Here is a 20965-nt window from a genome sequence, read left to right on the forward strand (position 1 = left end):
GTAATCCACGAGATACGCTAAAGTTAAATTGTTAGAAGAATTCCTTGATCAGAAAATATAAATTTGCGTTTTGTTGCTCTATTTCCTGAAAGTGACTTGGAGATGCCCCTGATTTGTCCATCTACTGCTTTGATTCCTTGGATACCACTCATACTTTCACGTTAAGCAAAAACAAGTAATTCTTGCAGGGGTCTCTGTCTTTTTCAGCAGCCCTTTTGTAAGACGCACTTTTCCCATATAAAACAATTTTTAACCGCCCCCCCACCCAAAAAGAGAAGTAATGAGACATAAACTTAAAGGGCTTTTTCCTGGCACATTCCATTCTAGTTTACAACCTAGAACACCACTTCCATTAAGGCTCTGTTGCATTAGTAACCAGATTTGGTAAAGGAGAAATGCTGCCGCCTTGTGGCCGTTTCCCACAAGAGCGGCTTTACACCCACAGCTAATGGTCATTAACATTCAGAAGGACTCGGGGCCGTAAAGGACACCTGCCCTCAAAAATTGTGCTGAGGTAAGGAATGGACAAAACAATTCAAAACAGGCCAATTTTTCAAGAAGATAGTATGAAGAGTGAAGTTTTACTCCCTCTCTTTAAAAAAAAAAAGGAAAATGGATAAAAGCTCAACCTCAGGAAGTATTAGACTCATGCAATCTAATCTACAAAAAGGTTTCAACGCACACCAGTCGACTGACCATCAGCAAAAAGTCTACAAACAATAAATGCTGAAGGGGCTTTAGAGAACTCTGTACCCTCTACCTGCTGGTGAGACGTAAAGTCGTAACAGCCAACAATGAGAACAGAAAGGAGCTGCATTAAAAAGTAAAAATTGAGGTACCATTTAATCCAGCAGGCACGCCACTGGGCCTCTCACCTGAGAAGACCAGAATCGAGAAGACATAGGCTGCAAAAGCTGCACTGCAGCCTTATTCACAATAGCCAAGACAGTGAAGCAACCAAAATGTTCTTCAGCAGGTGAATGGATAAAGAAGAAGTGGTCCATGTACACAATGGAATATTAGCCATGGAAAACAATGAAACACTGCTCTTTGAGGCACCACAGGTGAACCTGGGGATAATCACCAAACATGATGTAAGTCGGAAAGCAAAAGACCTATATCCTATGATATCACTTACAGGGGTTAGCTAATAACTGACACAAATGAACATATTTCCACAGAGAAAGACGCTCACAGAATTAGAAAACAAACTATGCTCATGTAAAAGGAAAGGTGGGGGGAATGGATAAATTAAGGTTAGTGTTACTATACGTATACAAATACATATTATATACATTTATCAAAAAGACCGACCATATAGCAAGGGAGGTCTACAGAAAACGCTGTAATATTTTACATGGGAAGAGGATCTGTACAAGGATAGACATATATAATGTACAAATGAACCAGATTCTGTACACCTAGGACAAACAATATTCTAAAATTGACCCCGATTAAAAAAAGTAAAAAAAAAAAAAAACAAGAAGAAGTAATGAGACATAAACTTATGGGGGTTTCTCCTGGCACATTCCATTCTAATTTTAAACCTAGGAACACGACTTCCTGGAAGGCTCTGCTGCCTTGGTACCCAGATTTGGGAACGGAGAAATGATGCCTCCTTGTGGCCATTTCCCACAACAGCAGCTTTAAACACATTGCTAAAGGTCACTAAATATTCACCAAACTTGCATTTATTTAAATGACACCTGCCCTCCAAAAGTTCCTGGGGTCGAAAATCGACCAAAATTTCAAAAGAGGGCAACCTTTCAAGATGACAATTTCAAGAGGTATACTGTACTCACATTTTTTTTTAACAGAAAACAAAAAGGCGAGGAAAAATGATGAATTTCAGGAATTTTTAAAGACATGCAAACCCAGATTACAAAAACCGATCAGCTCACAGCAGTCAGAATGGCCATTAGCAAAAATGCTGCAAACAATAAATGCTGAAGTGATTGTGGAGAGATGCTTACCCTCTCTTCTATGGGGGACGTGGTAAGAGCCACTAATGAAAACACAATGGAGGTGCTTTGAACATTGAGCTACAGGTCAATCATTCACACCCAGTGCTGGGCGTAACCCCTGAGAAATGAGAATCAAAAAGTCACAGGCTGGCAATCCTGCACTCCAGCAATATTTACCATAGCCAACACTTGGAAGCAACGAAAATATCCATCAATACAGGAATGCACCAAGAAGAAGTGGTCTATGTACGCAATGGAATATTACTCCAATAAAAACTATAAATTAAATTTAAAAAACAAACAAAAGTAAGGAGACATCCGCTTTTGTGGGTTTATCCGGGCACATTCCACTCTAATTTATAACCGAGGAACACCACTGGCCGGGAGAGCTGTTTCCCTAGTTACCAGAGTGGGGAACGTAGAAAGGCTGCCATCCTCTGGCCGTTACCTGCAAAAGCAGCTTTAAAACCTGTGCTAATGCTCACTTCATATGAACGAGTATGGCAGGGCTGTAAATGAAACCTGCCCTCAAAATGTTTAGAGGGAGGTAAATGGCCAAAGCATTTCAAAATGTGACACATACTTTAAGAAAACACTTTGAAGAACTAAGCTGTAATCACAGACTGAAAAATAAAAGCACGTGCCTTAAAGCTCAATTTCAACGGATTATGAGACACAGGCAAATTCAACCACAAAGAGGTATTACCTCAAACCAGTCAGAATAACCATCAGCAAGAAAACTATAAACAATAAATGCTGAAGGTGTTGTGGAGAAATGCATACGCTCAACTTTAAGAGGGACGTAACTTGGAAAGAGCCACTAATGAGAACTGAATGGAGGTGCCTTTAAAAGGGAAATATTGAGCTACCATATGATCCAGCAGGCCCCTTCCTGGACCTATAACCTCCGAAGACAGAACTGGAAAGACACAGGCAGGCAAAACTGCACTGCACAGTATTACAATAGCCAAGATATGGAAGTAACCAAAAAGTCCACCAACAGATGGGGGGACAAAGAAGAACTGCTACATGTAGAGATGGAATATTAGCTAGCGAAAAAATGAAACAATGCCATTTGCAGCACCATAGATGAGTCTAGAAGGAATCACGCAACTTGTAGTAAGTGAGAAAACGAAAGACACATATCCTATCCTATCACTTGTAGGTGTTACCAAAAAATTGATACCAATGAAGATATTTCCACAGAGAAAGGCAATCACAGATTCATTAAACAAACTGATGGTTCACTAAATGGAAAGGTGTGAGGATTGGATACATTACGATATTGGGGTTAACAGAGATATACAAACACATGTGAAATACAGAATCACCAAAGACCTACAGAGTACCAAGAGAAGACTACTCCACATTGTGTCATAACCGACATGGGAAAAGGATACGAAGAAGAAGAGATATATGTATATGTGTGAAAGAACCACATCTTGCACACCTAGAGCAAACAAAATCTTGTAATCAAATTTGCTGTGATAAAAAATAAAAATTTACTTAAAAATACGAACAAGAAGTAATGAGAAGGGGGTGCTCGGGCTCCGGCCCACAGTTCGAGCGGCGAGAGCACTCAGAGACACGACGCGGGCCAGAGGGGAGTGAGCGGGCGCCTCAGTGTCCTCCCCCTTCCCACCCTTCGCCTCGCCGCCTTCTCCCCCCTCAGCCGGACCGGAATTATGTGATCCCGGAAGTTCCGGCGCCACTGCTGTGTGGGATAAACAGTAATGGCGGAGGCTGCAGCTCCGGGAACAACAGCCAAAACATCAAGAGCAGGAGCGGCAGGGGCGGCGGTGGCAGCGGCCTCCCCCACCCCTATCCCCACAGTTACCTCCCCGTCCCTGCGGGCACGGGATTTGGCAGCGACGGCAGCGGCGGCGGCTGGACCAAACAGGTCACCTGCAGGTATTTCATGCATGGGGTTTGTAAGGAAGGAGATAACTGTCGATGCTCACGTGACCTCTCTGAGAGTCCATATGGTGTAGTGTACAAGTATTTTCAGCGAGAGTACTGTATTTACGGAGACCGCTGCAAATATGAACACAGCAAGCCATTGCAACTGCTACAGCTCTAACTGCAAAGTCACCCCTTGCTGCTTCCTCAAGTCTCTCATCAGTAGTTGGACAGATTGGTGAAATGCATATGGGCGAAGCTGAGTCAAGAAATTCAAACTTTTCAACTGTAGGAGCTGGTTCAGAAGACTGGGTGAACGCCATTGAGTTTGTTCCTGGGCAGCCCTACTGTGGCCGTACTGCCTCTTCCTCCACTGAAGCACCCCTGCAGGGCTCAGTGACCAAGGAAGAATCAGAAAAGGAGCAAATTGCAGTGGAAACAAAGAAGCAGATCTGCCCCTATGCTGCAGTGGGAGAGTGCCGATATGGGGAGAACTGTGTGTATCTCCATGGAGACGCGTGTGATATGTGTGGGCTGCAGGTCTTCCATCCAGTGGATGCTGCCCAAAGATCACAACACATCAAATCTTGCATCGAGGCCCATGAGAAGGACATGGAGCTCTCGTTTGCTGTGCAGCACAGCAAGGACATGGTGTGTGGGATCTGCATGGAGGTGGTCTATGAGAAAGCCAACCCCCGCGAGCGCCGCTTCGGAATCCTCTCCAACTGCAACCACACCTACTGTCTCAAATGTATTCGCAAGTGGAGGAGTGCTAAGCAATTTGAGAGCAAGATCATAAAGTACTGCCCAGAATGCCGGATCACATCTAACATTGTCATTCCAAGTGAGTACTGGGTGGAGGAGAAAGAAGAGAAGCAGAAACTCATTCAGAAATACAAGGAGGCAATGAGCAACAAGGTGTGCAGGTATTTTGACGAAGGACGTGGGAGCTGCCCATTTGGAGGGAACTGCGTTTACAAGCATGCGTACCCTGATGCCATAGAGAGGAGCCACAGAGACAGAAAGTGGGAACATCAAGCACATACCGGGCCCAACGAACGAACCACTTCTGGGAGATCATTGAGGAGAGAGGGAAAGGCAACCCCTTTGACAACGACGAAGAAGAGGTTGTCACCTTTAAGCTGGGCGAGATGTTGCTTGTGCTTTTGGCTGCAGGTGGGGACGACGACCTGACAGACTCTGAAGACGAGTGGGACTTGTTTCACGATGAGCTGGAAGATTTTTATGACTTGGATCTATAGCAGCTTTGCTGGGCGTGTGAACTGGTCTGCTGAGCCTCAGACGGCAGCCCTCCCCACTGGTGGCAGCAGTGCCCGTGGTTCTCTTCTAGGCAGGCCTCTCAACTCCAGGTGCTGTCGTAATAATTTTTACCCAGGGCCTGTCTTCTCAATCCCTCACCTTTCCCCAAGGAGTGTGTTGTTTTCTCTGTTTCAAAAAGTTACAAAAATGAATCTTAAAGTTAGTTTTCTTGTAACATGAATTTAACGGTCAGACAGCGTGTAGGTTTGCTGCGTCATCTGTTTTCAGCCAGATTCACACGGTTCAAGGGTAGCATTTCTGGATTTCCAGTACTCATTTTTGAGGACCCCAGGTTCAAAAGTAACAGCATTGGCCCTGCTTTTGGGTCCAAGAATTGGGGTGATAGGTGAAGGATCTGAACTGTGGCGTGGAGCCTTCTGCTATAGACTTAGGCGGATGCTTGAGGTTTCTGGTGAATTCTGCACATCTGTGTTTCTATATCTGTCCCCTGCCCTGGAATCCCCACCCTGTGCACTCGTTCTGTGGTTTTCGTCTCTTGTTTAATTGCACACAAGTACTACTGCTGGGTAACCAGAACCAGGTGCGACTGTGTTGAGATTTTTACTGTGTTTAGCCTGATAGGAAAATGGTGAAAGAACACATATAAAGATATAGCGGAATAAAATAAATGCAGAGTTGGAAGTTGACTCCCAAGGGCTGATAGACTTGGTACGTGTGAGTGTGTAACAAGCTTCTCATCCCTGCATAGATGCAGTGTCTGTAGCCTTAGTGGAAAAACTCAAGTTTACTGGTTTCAGCCTCGTGTGGCAAATAGATCTTAAAGGACAAAGCAGTATATTGGTAGCTGTTAATAGAGCAGGGCTAGCTCTGTCTATATAAATAGGGAAATGGGCTTAGCCATAGAGGTTCAACTATCTGGTTATCTCATGGATTAACACAAACTGGGTCTCAGTTACACAGTTGTATTTAATGTTTTATGATCTCCTAGACTTTCTAGTCCAGGCACTTTTTGACAAACCTTTGTCCTCATTTGAGGGGTTTTGTTGTCGGGTTCTTGGGTCCGTTTGTGTGGGTATTTGCCTCATTCCATCCCTGAGCTTTGCAGCTAGACAGGTGTGATTCAAAACTATGTTCTAAGGTGTTTCCTGTAGTGGAGTAATTGGCTTGCCGTAGTAAGTCATGTTTTTCCACTAAAAGGGGACGGAGGGGTGGTAATCCACGAGATACGCTAAAGTTAAATTGTTAGAAGAATTCCTTGATCAGAAAATATAAATTTGCGTTTTGTTGCTCTATTTCCTGAAAGTGACTTGGAGATGCCCCTGATTTGTCCATCTACTGCTTTGATTCCTTGGATACCACTCATACTTTCACGTTAAGCAAAAACAAGTAATTCTTGCAGGGGTCTCTGTCTTTTTCAGCAGCCCTTTTGTAAGACGCACTTTTCCCATATAAAACAATTTTTAACCGCCCCCCCGACCCAAAAAGAGAAGTAATGAGACATAAACTTAAAGGGCTTTTTCCTGGCACATTCCATTCTAGTTTACAACCTAGAACACCACTTCCATTAAGGCTCTGTTGCATTAGTAACCAGATTTGGTAAAGGAGAAATGCTGCCGCCTTGTGGCCGTTTCCCACAAGAGTGGCTTTACACCCACAGCTAATGGTCATTAACATTCAGAAGGACTCGGGGCCGTAAAGGACACCTGCCCTCAAAAATTGTGCTGAGGTAAGGAATGGACAAAACAATTCAAAACAGGCCAATTTTTCAAGAAGATAGTATGAAGAGTGAAGTTTTACTCCCTCTCTTTAAAAAAAAAAGGAAAATGGATAAAAGCTCAACCTCAGGAAGTATTAGACTCATGCAATCTAATCTACAAAAAGGTTTCAACGCACACCAGTCGACTGACCATCAGCAAAAAGTCTACAAACAATAAATGCTGAAGGGGCTTTAGAGAACTCTGTACCCTCTACCTGCTGGTGAGACGTAAAGTCGTAACAGCCAACAATGAGAACAGAAAGGAGCTGCATTAAAAAGTAAAAATTGAGGTACCATTTAATCCAGCAGGCACGCCACTGGGCCTCTCACCTGAGAAGACCAGAATCGAGAAGACATAGGCTGCAAAAGCTGCACTGCAGCCTTATTCACAATAGCCAAGACAGTGAAGCAACCAAAATGTTCTTCAGCAGGTGAATGGATAAAGAAGAAGTGGTCCATGTACACAATGGAATATTAGCCATGGAAAACAATGAAACACTGCTCTTTGAGGCACCACAGGTGAACCTGGGGATAATCACCAAACATGATGTAAGTCGGAAAGCAAAAGACCTATATCCTATGATATCACTTACAGGGGTTAGCTAATAACTGACACAAATGAACATATTTCCACAGAGAAAGACGCTCACAGAATTAGAAAACAAACTATGCTCATGTAAAAGGAAAGGTGGGGGGAATGGATAAATTAAGATTAGTGTTACTATACGTATACAAATACATATTATATACATTTATCAAAAAGACCGACCATATAGCAAGGGAGGTCTACAGAAAACGCTGTAATATTTTACATGGGAAGAGGATCTGTACAAGGATAGACATATATAATGTACAAATGAACCAGATTCTGTACACCTAGGACAAACAATATTCTAAAATTGACCCCGATTAAAAAAAGTAAAAAAAAAAAAAAACAAGAAGAAGTAATGAGACATAAACTTATGGGGGTTTCTCCTGGCACATTCCATTCTAATTTTAAACCTAGGAACACGACTTCCTGGAAGGCTCTGCTGCCTTGGTACCCAGATTTGGGAACGGAGAAATGATGCCTCCTTGTGGCCATTTCCCACAACAGCAGCTTTAAACACATTGCTAAAGGTCACTAAATATTCACCAAACTTGCATTTATTTAAATGACACCTGCCCTCCAAAAGTTCCTGGGGTCGAAAATCGACCAAAATTTCAAAAGAGGGCAACCTTTCAAGATGACAATTTCAAGAGGTATACTGTACTCACATTTTTTTTTTTAACAGAAAACAAAAAGGCGAGGAAAAATGATGAATTTCAGGAATTTTTAAAGACATGCAAACCCAGATTACAAAAACCGATCAGCTCACAGCAGTCAGAATGGCCATTAGCAAAAATGCTGCAAACAATAAATGCTGAAGTGATTGTGGAGAGATGCTTACCCTCTCTTCTATGGGGGACGTGGTAAGAGCCACTAATGAAAACACAATGGAGGTGCTTTGAACATTGAGCTACAGGTCAATCATTCACACCCAGTGCTGGGCGTAACCCCTGAGAAATGAGAATCAAAAAGTCACAGGCTGGCAATCCTGCACTCCAGCAATATTTACCATAGCCAACACTTGGAAGCAACGAAAATATCCATCAATACAGGAATGCACCAAGAAGAAGTGGTCTATGTACGCAATGGAATATTACTCCAATAAAAACTATAAATTAAATTTAAAAAACAAACAAAAGTAAGGAGACATCCGCTTTTGTGGGTTTATCCGGGCACATTCCACTCTAATTTATAACCGAGGAACACCACTGGCCGGGAGAGCTGTTTCCCTAGTTACCAGAGTGGGGAACGTAGAAAGGCTGCCATCCTCTGGCCGTTACCTGCAAAAGCAGCTTTAAAACCTGTGCTAATGCTCACTTCATATGAACGAGTATGGCAGGGCTGTAAATGAAACCTGCCCTCAAAATGTTTAGAGGGAGGTAAATGGCCAAAGCATTTCAAAATGTGACACATACTTTAAGAAAACACTTTGAAGAACTAAGCTGTAATCACAGACTGAAAAATAAAAGCACGTGCCTTAAAGCTCAATTTCAACGGATTATGAGACACAGGCAAATTCAACCACAAAGAGGTATTACCTCAAACCAGTCAGAATAACCATCAGCAAGAAAACTATAAACAATAAATGCTGAAGGTGTTGTGGAGAAATGCATACGCTCAACTTTAAGAGGGACGTAACTTGGAAAGAGCCACTAATGAGAACTGAATGGAGGTGCCTTTAAAAGGGAAATATTGAGCTACCATATGATCCAGCAGGCCCCTTCCTGGACCTATAACCTCCGAAGACAGAACTGGAAAGACACAGGCAGGCAAAACTGCACTGCACAGTATTACAATAGCCAAGATATGGAAGTAACCAAAAAGTCCACCAACAGATGGGGGGACAAAGAAGAACTGCTACATGTAGAGATGGAATATTAGCTAGCGAAAAAATGAAACAATGCCATTTGCAGCACCATAGATGAGTCTAGAAGGAATCACGCAACTTGTAGTAAGTGAGAAAACGAAAGACACATATCCTATCCTATCACTTGTAGGTGTTACCAAAAAATTGATACCAATGAAGATATTTCCACAGAGAAAGGCAATCACAGATTCATTAAACAAACTGATGGTTCACTAAATGGAAAGGTGTGAGGATTGGATACATTACGATATTGGGGTTAACAGAGATATACAAACACATGTGAAATACAGAATCACCAAAGACCTACAGAGTACCAAGAGAAGACTACTCCACATTGTGTCATAACCGACATGGGAAAAGGATACGAAGAAGAAGAGATATATGTATATGTGTGAAAGAACCACATCTTGCACACCTAGAGCAAACAAAATCTTGTAATCAAATTTGCTGTGATAAAAAATAAAAATTTACTTAAAAATACGAACAAGAAGTAATGAGAAGGGGGTGCTCGGGCTCCGGCCCACAGTTCGAGCGGCGAGAGCACTCAGAGACACGACGCGGGCCAGAGGGGAGTGAGCGGGCGCCTCAGTGTCCTCCCCCTTCCCACCCTTCGCCTCGCCGCCTTCTCCCCCCTCAGCCGGACCGGAATTATGTGATCCCGGAAGTTCCGGCGCCACTGCTGTGTGGGATAAACAGTAATGGCGGAGGCTGCAGCTCCGGGAACAACAGCCAAAACATCAAGAGCAGGAGCGGCAGGGGCGGCGGTGGCAGCGGCCTCCCCCACCCCTATCCCCACAGTTACCTCCCCGTCCCTGCGGGCACGGGATTTGGCAGCGACGGCAGCGGCGGCGGCTGGACCAAACAGGTCACCTGCAGGTATTTCATGCATGGGGTTTGTAAGGAAGGAGATAACTGTCGATGCTCACGTGACCTCTCTGAGAGTCCATATGGTGTAGTGTACAAGTATTTTCAGCGAGAGTACTGTATTTACGGAGACCGCTGCAAATATGAACACAGCAAGCCATTGCAACTGCTACAGCTCTAACTGCAAAGTCACCCCTTGCTGCTTCCTCAAGTCTCTCATCAGTAGTTGGACAGATTGGTGAAATGCATATGGGCGAAGCTGAGTCAAGAAATTCAAACTTTTCAACTGTAGGAGCTGGTTCAGAAGACTGGGTGAACGCCATTGAGTTTGTTCCTGGGCAGCCCTACTGTGGCCGTACTGCCTCTTCCTCCACTGAAGCACCCCTGCAGGGCTCAGTGACCAAGGAAGAATCAGAAAAGGAGCAAATTGCAGTGGAAACAAAGAAGCAGATCTGCCCCTATGCTGCAGTGGGAGAGTGCCGATATGGGGAGAACTGTGTGTATCTCCATGGAGACGCGTGTGATATGTGTGGGCTGCAGGTCTTCCATCCAGTGGATGCTGCCCAAAGATCACAACACATCAAATCTTGCATCGAGGCCCATGAGAAGGACATGGAGCTCTCGTTTGCTGTGCAGCACAGCAAGGACATGGTGTGTGGGATCTGCATGGAGGTGGTCTATGAGAAAGCCAACCCCCGCGAGCGCCGCTTCGGAATCCTCTCCAACTGCAACCACACCTACTGTCTCAAATGTATTCGCAAGTGGAGGAGTGCTAAGCAATTTGAGAGCAAGATCATAAAGTACTGCCCAGAATGCCGGATCACATCTAACATTGTCATTCCAAGTGAGTACTGGGTGGAGGAGAAAGAAGAGAAGCAGAAACTCATTCAGAAATACAAGGAGGCAATGAGCAACAAGGTGTGCAGGTATTTTGACGAAGGACGTGGGAGCTGCCCATTTGGAGGGAACTGCGTTTACAAGCATGCGTACCCTGATGCCATAGAGAGGAGCCACAGAGACAGAAAGTGGGAACATCAAGCACATACCGGGCCCAACGAACGAACCACTTCTGGGAGATCATTGAGGAGAGAGGGAAAGGCAACCCCTTTGACAACGACGAAGAAGAGGTTGTCACCTTTAAGCTGGGCGAGATGTTGCTTGTGCTTTTGGCTGCAGGTGGGGACGACGACCTGACGGACTCTGAAGACGAGTGGGACTTGTTTCACGATGAGCTGGAAGATTTTTATGACTTGGATCTATAGCAGCTTTGCTGGGCGTGTGAACTGGTCTGCTGAGCCTCAGACGGCAGCCCTCCCCACTGGTGGCAGCAGTGCCCGTGGTTCTCTTCTAGGCAGGCCTCTCAACTCCAGGTGCTGTCGTAATAATTTTTACCCAGGGCCTGTCTTCTCAATCCCTCACCTTTCCCCAAGGAGTGTGTTGTTTTCTCTGTTTCAAAAAGTTACAAAAATGAATCTTAAAGTTAGTTTTCTTGTAACATGAATTTAACGGTCAGACAGCGTGTAGGTTTGCTGCGTCATCTGTTTTCAGCCAGATTCACACGGTTCAAGGGTAGCATTTCTGGATTTCCAGTACTCATTTTTGAGGACCCCAGGTTCAAAAGTAACAGCATTGGCCCTGCTTTTGGGTCCAAGAACTGGGGTGATAGGTGAAGGATCTGAACTGTGGCGTGGAGCCTTCTGCTATAGACTTAGGCGGATGCTTGAGGTTTCTGGTGAATTCTGCACATCTGTGTTTCTATATCTGTCCCCTGCCCTGGAATCCCCACCCTGTGCACTCGTTCTGTGGTTTTCGTCTCTTGTTTAATTGCACACAAGTACTACTGCTGGGTAACCAGAACCAGGTGCGACTGTGTTGAGATTTTTACTGTGTTTAGCCTGATAGGAAAATGGTGAAAGAACACATATAAAGATATAGCGGAATAAAATAAATGCAGAGTTGGAAGTTGACTCCCAAGGGCTGATAGACTTGGTACGTGTGAGTGTGTAACAAGCTTCTCATCCCTGCATAGATGCAGTGTCTGTAGCCTTAGTGGAAAAACTCAAGTTTACTGGTTTCAGCCTCGTGTGGCAAATAGATCTTAAAGGACAAAGCAGTATATTGGTAGCTGTTAATAGAGCAGGGCTAGCTCTGTCTATATAAATAGGGAAATGGGCTTAGCCATAGAGGTTCAACTATCTGGTTATCTCATGGATTAACACAAACTGGGTCTCAGTTACACAGTTGTATTTAATGTTTTATGATCTCCTAGACTTTCTAGTCCAGGCACTTTTTGACAAACCTTTGTCCTCATTTGAGGGGTTTTGTTGTCGGGTTCTTGGGTCCGTTTGTGTGGGTATTTGCCTCATTCCATCCCTGAGCTTTGCAGCTAGACAGGTGTGATTCAAAACTATGTTCTAAGGTGTTTCCTGTAGTGGAGTAATTGGCTTGCCGTAGTAAGTCATGTTTTTCCACTAAAAGGGGACGGAGGGGTGGTAATCCACGAGATACGCTAAAGTTAAATTGTTAGAAGAATTCCTTGATCAGAAAATATAAATTTGCGTTTTGTTGCTCTATTTCCTGAAAGTGACTTGGAGATGCCCCTGATTTGTCCATCTACTGCTTTGATTCCTTGGATACCACTCATACTTTCACGTTAAGCAAAAACAAGTAATTCTTGCAGGGGTCTCTGTCTTTTTCAGCAGCCCTTTTGTAAGACGCACTTTTCCCATATAAAACAATTTTTAACCGCCCCCCCACCCAAAAAGAGAAGTAATGAGACATAAACTTAAAGGGCTTTTTCCTGGCACATTCCATTCTAGTTTACAACCTAGAACACCACTTCCATTAAGGCTCTGTTGCATTAGTAACCAGATTTGGTAAAGGAGAAATGCTGCCGCCTTGTGGCCGTTTCCCACAAGAGCGGCTTTACACCCACAGCTAATGGTCATTAACATTCAGAAGGACTCGGGGCCGTAAAGGACACCTGCCCTCAAAAATTGTGCTGAGGTAAGGAATGGACAAAACAATTCAAAACAGGCCAATTTTTCAAGAAGATAGTATGAAGAGTGAAGTTTTACTCCCTCTCTTTAAAAAAAAAAGGAAAATGGATAAAAGCTCAACCTCAGGAAGTATTAGACTCATGCAATCTAATCTACAAAAAGGTTTCAACGCACACCAGTCGACTGACCATCAGCAAAAAGTCTACAAACAATAAATGCTGAAGGGGCTTTAGAGAACTCTGTACCCTCTACCTGCTGGTGAGACGTAAAGTCGTAACAGCCAACAATGAGAACAGAAAGGAGCTGCATTAAAAAGTAAAAATTGAGGTACCATTTAATCCAGCAGGCACGCCACTGGGCCTCTCACCTGAGAAGACCAGAATCGAGAAGACATAGGCTGCAAAAGCTGCACTGCAGCCTTATTCACAATAGCCAAGACAGTGAAGCAACCAAAATGTTCTTCAGCAGGTGAATGGATAAAGAAGAAGTGGTCCATGTACACAATGGAATATTAGCCATGGAAAACAATGAAACACTGCTCTTTGAGGCACCACAGGTGAACCTGGGGATAATCACCAAACATGATGTAAGTCGGAAAGCAAAAGACCTATATCCTATGATATCACTTACAGGGGTTAGCTAATAACTGACACAAATGAACATATTTCCACAGAGAAAGACGCTCACAGAATTAGAAAACAAACTATGCTCATGTAAAAGGAAAGGTGGGGGGAATGGATAAATTAAGATTAGTGTTACTATACGTATACAAATACATATTATATACATTTATCAAAAAGACCGACCATATAGCAAGGGAGGTCTACAGAAAACGCTGTAATATTTTACATGGGAAGAGGATCTGTACAAGGATAGACATATATAATGTACAAATGAACCAGATTCTGTACACCTAGGACAAACAATATTCTAAAATTGACCCCGATTAAAAAAAGTAAAAAAAAAAAAAAACAAGAAGAAGTAATGAGACATAAACTTATGGGGGTTTCTCCTGGCACATTCCATTCTAATTTTAAACCTAGGAACACGACTTCCTGGAAGGCTCTGCTGCCTTGGTACCCAGATTTGGGAACGGAGAAATGATGCCTCCTTGTGGCCATTTCCCACAACAGCAGCTTTAAACACATTGCTAAAGGTCACTAAATATTCACCAAACTTGCATTTATTTAAATGACACCTGCCCTCCAAAAGTTCCTGGGGTCGAAAATCGACCAAAATTTCAAAAGAGGGCAACCTTTCAAGATGACAATTTCAAGAGGTATACTGTACTCACATTTTTTTTTAACAGAAAACAAAAAGGCGAGGAAAAATGATGAATTTCAGGAATTTTTAAAGACATGCAAACCCAGATTACAAAAACCGATCAGCTCACAGCAGTCAGAATGGCCATTAGCAAAAATGCTGCAAACAATAAATGCTGAAGTGATTGTGGAGAGATGCTTACCCTCTCTTCTATGGGGGACGTGGTAAGAGCCACTAATGAAAACACAATGGAGGTGCTTTGAACATTGAGCTACAGGTCAATCATTCACACCCAGTGCTGGGCGTAACCCCTGAGAAATGAGAATCAAAAAGTCACAGGCTGGCAATCCTGCACTCCAGCAATATTTACCATAGCCAACACTTGGAAGCAACGAAAATATCCATCAATACAGGAATGCACCAAGAAGAAGTGGTCTATGTACGCAATGGAATATTACTCCAATAAAAACTATAAATTAAATTTAAAAAACAAACAAAAGTAAGGAGACATCCGCTTTTGTGGGTTTATCCGGGCACATTCCACTCTAATTTATAACCGAGGAACACCACTGGCCGGGAGAGCTGTTTCCCTAGTTACCAGAGTGGGGAACGTAGAAAGGCTGCCATCCTCTGGCCGTTACCTGCAAAAGCAGCTTTAAAACCTGTGCTAATGCTCACTTCATATGAACGAGTATGGCAGGGCTGTAAATGAAACCTGCCCTCAAAATGTTTAGAGGGAGGTAAATGGCCAAAGCATTTCAAAATGTGACACATACTTTAAGAAAACACTTTGAAGAACTAAGCTGTAATCACAGACTGAAAAATAAAAGCACGTGCCTTAAAGCTCAATTTCAACGGATTATGAGACACAGGCAAATTCAACCACAAAGAGGTATTACCTCAAACCAGTCAGAATAACCATCAGCAAGAAAACTATAAACAATAAATGCTGAAGGTGTTGTGGAGAAATGCATACGCTCAACTTTAAGAGGGACGTAACTTGGAAAGAGCCACTAATGAGAACTGAATGGAGGTGCCTTTAAAAGGGAAATATTGAGCTACCATATGATCCAGCAGGCCCCTTCCTGGACCTATAACCTCCGAAGACAGAACTGGAAAGACACAGGCAGGCAAAACTGCACTGCACAGTATTACAATAGCCAAGATATGGAAGTAACCAAAAAGTCCACCAACAGATGGGGGGACAAAGAAGAACTGCTACATGTAGAGATGGAATATTAGCTAGCGAAAAAATGAAACAATGCCATTTGCAGCACCATAGATGAGTCTAGAAGGAATCACGCAACTTGTAGTAAGTGAGAAAACGAAAGACACATATCCTATCCTATCACTTGTAGGTGTTACCAAAAAATTGATACCAATGAAGATATTTCCACAGAGAAAGGCAATCACAGATTCATTAAACAAACTGATGGTTCACTAAATGGAAAGGTGTGAGGATTGGATACATTACGATATTGGGGTTAACAGAGATATACAAACACATGTGAAATACAGAATCACCAAAGACCTACAGAGTACCAAGAGAAGACTACTCCACATTGTGTCATAACCGACATGGGAAAAGGATACGAAGAAGAAGAGATATATGTATATGTGTGAAAGAACCACATCTTGCACACCTAGAGCAAACAAAATCTTGTAATCAAATTTGCTGTGATAAAAAATAAAAATTTACTTAAAAATACGAACAAGAAGTAATGAGAAGGGGGTGCTCGGGCTCCGGCCCACAGTTCGAGCGGCGAGAGCACTCAGAGACACGACGCGGGCCAGAGGGGAGTGAGCGGGCGCCTCAGTGTCCTCCCCCTTCCCACCCTTCGCCTCGCCGCCTTCTCCCCCCTCAGCCGGACCGGAATTATGTGATCCCGGAAGTTCCGGCGCCACTGCTGTGTGGGATAAACAGTAATGGCGGAGGCTGCAGCTCCGGGAACAACAGCCAAAACATCAAGAGCAGGAGCGGCAGGGGCGGCGGTGGCAGCGGCCTCCCCCACCCCTATCCCCACAGTTACCTCCCCGTCCCTGCGGGCACGGGATTTGGCAGCGACGGCAGCGGCGGCGGCTGGACCAAACAGGTCACCTGCAGGTATTTCATGCATGGGGTTTGTAAGGAAGGAGATAACTGTCGATGCTCACGTGACCTCTCTGAGAGTCCATATGGTGTAGTGTACAAGTATTTTCAGCGAGAGTACTGTATTTACGGAGACCGCTGCAAATATGAACACAGCAAGCCATTGCAACTGCTACAGCTCTAACTGCAAAGTCACCCCTTGCTGCTTCCTCAAGTCTCTCATCAGTAGTTGGACAGATTGGTGAAATGCATATGGGCGAAGCTGAGTCAAGAAATTCAAACTTTTCAACTGTAGGAGCTGGTTCAGAAGACTGGGTGAACGCCATTGAGTTTGTTCCTGGGCAGCCCTACTGTGGCCGTACTGCCTCTTCCTCCACTGAAGCACCCCTGCAGGGCTCAGTGACCAAGGAAGAATCAGAAAAGGAGCAAATTGCAGTGGAAACAAAGAAGCAGATCTGCCCCTATGCTGCAGTGGGAGAGTGCCGATATGGGGAGAACTGTGTGTATCTCCATGGAGACGCGTGTGATATGTGTGGGCTGCAGGTCTTCCATCCAGTGGATGCTGCCCAAAGATCACAACACATCAAATCTTGCATCGAGGCCCATGAGAAGGACATGGAGCTCTCGTTTGCTGTGCAGCACAGCAAGGACATGGTGTGTGGGATCTGCATGGAGGTGGTCTATGAGAAAGCCAACCCCCGCGAGCGCCGCTTCGGAATCCTCTCCAACTGCACCCACACCTACTGTCTCAAATGTATTCGCAAGTGGAGGAGTGCTAAGCAATTTGAGAGCAAGATCATAAAGTACTGCCCAGAATGCCGGATCACATCTAACATTGTCATTCCAAGTGAGTACTGGGTGGAGGAGAAAGAAGAGAAGCAGAAACTCATTCAGAAATACAAGGAGGCAATGAGCAACAAGGTGTGCAGGTATTTTGACGAAGGACGTGGGAGCTGCCCATTTGGAGGGAACTGCGTTTACAAGCATGCGTACCCTGATGCCATAGAGAGGAGCCACAGAGACAGAAAGTGGGAACATCAAGCACATACCGGGCCCAACGAACGAACCACTTCTGGGAGATCATTGAGGAGAGAGGGAAAGGCAACCCCTTTGACAACGACGAAGAAGAGGTTGTCACCTTTAAGCTGGGCGAGATGTTGCTTGTGCTTTTGGCTGCAGGTGGGGACGACGACCTGACAGACTCTGAAGACGAGTGGGACTTGTTTCACGATGAGCTGGAAGATTTTTATGACTTGGATCTATAGCAGCTTTGCTGGGCGTGTGAACTGGTCTGCTGAGCCTCAGACGGCAGCCCTCCCCACTGGTGGCAGCAGTGCCCGTGGTTCTCTTCTAGGCAGGCCTCTCAACTCCAGGTGCTGTCGTAATAATTTTTACCCAGGGCCTGTCTTCTCAATCCCTCACCTTTCCCCAAGGAGTGTGTTGTTTTCTCTGTTTCAAAAAGTTACAAAAATGAATCTTAAAGTTAGTTTTCTTGTAACATGAATTTAACGGTCAGACAGCGTGTAGGTTTGCTGCGTCATCTGTTTTCAGCCAGATTCACACGGTTCAAGGGTAGCATTTCTGGATTTCCAGTACTCATTTTTGAGGACCCCAGGTTCAAAAGTAACAGCATTGGCCCTGCTTTTGGGTCCAAGAACTGGGGTGATAGGTGAAGGATCTGAACTGTGGCGTGGAGCCTTCTGCTATAGACTTAGGCGGATGCTTGAGGTTTCTGGTGAATTCTGCACATCTGTGTTTCTATATCTGTCCCCTGCCCTGGAATCCCCACCCTGTGCACTCGTTCTGTGGTTTTCGTCTCTTGTTTAATTGCACACAAGTACTACTGCTGGGTAACCAGAACCAGGTGCGACTGTGTTGAGATTTTTACTGTGTTTAGCCTGATAGGAAAATGGTGAAAGAACACATATAAAGATATAGCGGAATAAAATAAATGCAGAGTTGGAAGTTGACTCCCAAGGGCTGATAGACTTGGTACGTGTGAGTGTGTAACAAGCTTCTCATCCCTGCATAGATGCAGTGTCTGTAGCCTTAGTGGAAAAACTCAAGTTTACTGGTTTCAGCCTCGTGTGGCAAATAGATCTTAAAGGACAAAGCAGTATATTGGTAGCTGTTAATAGAGCAGGGCTAGCTCTGTCTATATAAATAGGGAAATGGGCTTAGCCATAGAGGTTCAACTATCTGGTTATCTCATGGATTAACACAAACTGGGTCTCAGTTACACAGTTGTATTTAATGTTTTATGATCTCCTAGACTTTCTAGTCCAGGCACTTTTTGACAAACCTTTGTCCTCATTTGAGGGGTTTTGTTGTCGGGTTCTTGGGTCCGTTTGTGTGGGTATTTGCCTCATTCCATCCCTGAGCTTTGCAGCTAGACAGGTGTGATTCAAAACTATGTTCTAAGGTGTTTCCTGTAGTGGAGTAATTGGCTTGCCGTAGTAAGTCATGTTTTTCCACTAAAAGGGGACGGAGGGGTGGTAATCCACGAGATACGCTAAAGTTAAATTGTTAGAAGAATTCCTTGATCAGAAAATATAAATTTGCGTTTTGTTGCTCTATTTCCTGAAAGTGACTTGGAGATGCCCCTGATTTGTCCATCTACTGCTTTGATTCCTTGGATACCACTCATACTTTCACGTTAAGCAAAAACAAGTAATTCTTGCAGGGGTCTCTGTCTTTTTCAGCAGCCCTTTTGTAAGACGCACTTTTCCCATATAAAACAATTTTTAACCGCCCCCCCACCCAAAAAGAGAAGTAATGAGACATAAACTTAAAGGGCTTTTTCCTGGCACATTCCATTCTAGTTTACAACCTAGAACACCACTTCCATTAAGGCTCTGTTGCATTAGTAACCAGATTTGGTAAAGGAGAAATGCTGCCGCCTTGTGGCCGTTTCCCACAAGAGCGGCTTTACACCCACAGCTAATGGTCATTAACATTCAGAAGGACTCGGGGCCGTAAAGGACACCTGCCCTCAAAAATTGTGCTGAGGTAAGGAATGGACAAAACAATTCAAAACAGGCCAATTTTTCAAGAAGATAGTATGAAGAGTGAAGTTTTACTCCCTCTCTTTAAAAAAAAAAGGAAAATGGATAAAAGCTCAACCTCAGGAAGTATTAGACTCATGCAATCTAATCTACAAAAAGGTTTCAACGCACACCAGTCGACTGACCATCAGCAAAAAGTCTACAAACAATAAATGCTGAAGGGGCTTTAGAGAACTCTGTACCCTCTACCTGCTGGTGAGACGTAAAGTCGTAACAGCCAACAATGAGAACAGAAAGGAGCTGCATTAAAAAGTAAAAATTGAGGTACCATTTAATCCAGCAGGCACGCCACTGGGCCTCTCACCTGAGAAGACCAGAATCGAGAAGACATAGGCTGCAAAAGCTGCACTGCAGCCTTATTCACAATAGCCAAGACAGTGAAGCAACCAAAATGTTCTTCAGCAGGTGAATGGATAAAGAAGAAGTGGTCCATGTACACAATGGAATATTAGCCATGGAAAACAATGAAACACTGCTCTTTGAGGCACCACAGGTGAACCTGGGGATAATCACCAAACATGATGTAAGTCGGAAAGCAAAAGACCTATATCCTATGATATCACTTACAGGGGTTAGCTAATAACTGACACAAATGAACATATTTCCACAGAGAAAGACGCTCACAGAATTAGAAAACAAACTATGCTCATGTAAAAGGAAAGGTGGGGGGAATGGATAAATTAAGGTTAGTGTTACTATACGTATACAAATACATATTATATACATTTATCAAAAAGACCGACCATATAGCAAGGGAGGTCTACAGAAAACGCTGTAATATTTTACATGGGAAGAGGATCTGTACAAGGATAGACATATATAATGTACAAATGAACCAGATTCTGTACACCTAGGACAAACAATATTCTAAAATTGACCCCGATTAAAAAAAGTAAAAAAAAAAAAAAACAAGAAGAAGTAATGAGACATAAACTTATGGGGGTTTCTCCTGGCACATTCCATTCTAATTTTAAACCTAGGAACACGACTTCCTGGAAGGCTCTGCTGCCTTGGTACCCAGATTTGGGAACGGAGAAATGATGCCTCCTTGTGGCCATTTCCCACAACAGCAGCTTTAAACACATTGCTAAAGGTCACTAAATATTCACCAAACTTGCATTTATTTAAATGACACCTGCCCTCCAAAAGTTCCTGGGGTCGAAAATCGACCAAAATTTCAAAAGAGGGCAACCTTTCAAGATGACAATTTCAAGAGGTATACTGTACTCACATTTTTTTTTAACAGAAAACAAAAAGGCGAGGAAAAATGATGAATTTCAGGAATTTTTAAAGACATGCAAACCCAGATTACAAAAACCGATCAGCTCA

This window comes from Balaenoptera ricei, chromosome 2, assembly GCF_028023285.1.
Source record: "Balaenoptera ricei isolate mBalRic1 chromosome 2, mBalRic1.hap2, whole genome shotgun sequence".
NCBI classification, from domain to species: domain Eukaryota; kingdom Metazoa; phylum Chordata; class Mammalia; order Artiodactyla; family Balaenopteridae; genus Balaenoptera; species Balaenoptera ricei.